The following is a 2,284-nucleotide window of genomic DNA, read 5'->3' on the forward strand; positions in this document are numbered from 1 at the left end:
GTTTGCTTCCTTTAGGCAATTGAGAACTAAATTCAGCCTTCCAAATTCACATTTTTTTCGGTACCTGCAGGTCAGGCACTACGTTAAGGAAAACCTCACACAGTTTGAGTCCTCACCCACCATTCATCCTTTTCTAGAGAATTTCCAGCTTCCTCCTGATTCCAAGCAACTAAAATTTGTAAATTATTTTACTACTTCAGTTTCTTCAGATCATATTAGGGAAGCCTGGGCACACGATTTGAAGAGATATCGGCAGAGTTCTGGGAAGAGGCAATGTCTCGGGTCCATTGCTGCTCTATTAATTCTTGTTACAGGTTGATTCAATACAAGGTAATGCATAGACTTCATTATTCAAAAACAAAACTCAACCTCATCTTCCCGTCAGTGTCTTCTGAGTGTGACAAGTGTTTCTCTGTGGAAGGATCATTGGCACCCCTTTTCTGGTTCTACCCCACTCTACACAACTTCTGGACTGCAATCTTTGAATGGCTTTCAAAAGCTTATTCCAGGGATATTCAACCAAACCACGACCTGGCTATCTTCGGCTGCTCTACAAGGACTTTTGAGTTGTCGTATGGCATACAGACTGCCCTACATCTATCAGTGGTGGTTGCTAATGTGGCAGGACAGCGCCACATTCCCCACCGTGAGGGGCAGTGTGGCAGACAATTGGCAAGCGATCCCCTATAAATAGACCCAGTCGGACCTTTCACCTTCCTTCCGCTTCCTCTTTCCTCCTTCACGGAGCCGGCAGCCATGTGTGGTAGCGTCTTGCTGGTTAGAAGATCGGGTTTCAAAACAAAGGTACGCATGCTCTGTTCTGCTCGATTTATTCAGTGTTATGGGCCTTGTGTTTACTCCAGTTTCACTCCGTCCAGCAGTGTGGTGTTACCGGGGGCCGGGCTGTCTCCCTCGGGCCTGTGTGTGCGCGGTGCGCTTTCTGTGGGTAGGACACTTAGTTGTCTGCCTTTTTATATTAAGCTGCCGATGGTCTGGTGAGGTGTATTGATTATTGTTTTCTCCCAGCCATCGCTGGTGGAGTCTGGGCTGCGGGCTTCCTCTTCCCGCCGCTGTGTGACGCCTTGATCCTGCCCTCCGGTAGGAAATGTTTATTTGTAGCTTTTGTTATTTTTTTGTAATGTTTTATGCCCAGATTCTAATTAGGTTAATTAGTTTATTTTGCAGTGCGCGGCTGTCACTTGCCGCTGTGGGCCTCGTTGCTGTTTTGGCTCTTCCCCTCTGTGTATTTACTCCCCTTGGTTTGGCACTCTTGGGACTCCAATCGCTTTAATTTGGCGTTCTGATTCGCTCAGATTCGACGCCTTTATCTGTCCCCATTAACTGCGGCCCAAAGCTGTGGCAGTACAGCCTGGACAGAAAAAAAGCTGCCAACGCAAGCCAGGAGAGGGCATCTTGACCCTCCCTTTGACTCAGAGCCGTCCCCTCTAGAGACTGATTTTAATTAATTTAGAGTGGCAGACATTTAATTAATTACCTGAGTTTATTCCTTTTCCATTTGTTATTTCTTTCTTCGAATTATTATTGATTGGGTTTGTGGGTTATATTTGCTTTATTGTTTAGAAACCTTTTTGCCCTTATCTTGATAATTTGTGATTTGGAATAGTTTCTTTTGAGTTTGGGGTGGCTGACATTTTGGTTATGGTGTGTGTGAGAGTTGCCTTGATTTCATGTGTTTAATGATGTTCTTTTCCTTTGACAGGTGCTGAGGGCCTAGAGTGGCAGCGGTTCCCCTGGTGGTGGTTCCTTTATCACTTTTTGGTTTGCTGTGTCACGGGTGCGGTGTAGTTTTTGGATCCCTCCCCGTTTTGTTACCGCTGTCGTGGTAAGCCCTAGCCCTGTCCCCTTTTCCTTTTGGTAGCTCCTCATATCACGCCTTATCCTTATTATTATTACTATTATTATTATGATTTATTTAGTCTGTTACTCATTTTAATAATTGTTTAATAAAAATATTTTATAATTGGAAATCACGCCCTGTCCTGTGGGATTTTTCAACTGTGTGCCTTTGTTTCAAATTGACAACTGGTAATTGTTAATAATTAGAAATATTTATCTACTTTTGCTCCTTCTAACTATAGTATATTACTATAAGTAAGTATATTACCTTTCTTGTTTTTCATTTTTATTCAGGGGCTTTTTGTAACAAAAGAATTTCCCTCTGGGGATCAATAAAGTAAATTCTGATTCTGATCAGTCTGCTAAAGTCCTTAAGGCAAATAACACTACATTAATATTAACTACATTCATTCCTTTCTCTGGAAAC

The 2,284-nt window shown here is 42.9% G+C and overlaps 1 long non-coding RNA gene across 1 annotated transcript; it reads left to right on the plus strand.

Moving 5' to 3' along the window:
* Positions 1 to 785: 785 nt before the first annotated feature.
* Positions 786 to 1,985, plus strand: LOC148185421 (uncharacterized). The gene is made up of 3 exons (XR_015775973.1): positions 786 to 946; positions 1,027 to 1,098; positions 1,721 to 1,985. It is a non-coding gene; the product is annotated as an uncharacterized LOC148185421 (long non-coding RNA).
* The last annotated feature ends 299 nt before the right edge of the window (positions 1,986 to 2,284 follow it).

Source organism: Plectropomus leopardus, unplaced genomic scaffold, assembly GCF_026936395.1.
Source record: "Plectropomus leopardus strain MGB_pleo_1.0 unplaced genomic scaffold, ASM2693639v1 Contig31, whole genome shotgun sequence".
NCBI lineage: Eukaryota > Metazoa > Chordata > Actinopteri > Perciformes > Serranidae > Plectropomus > Plectropomus leopardus.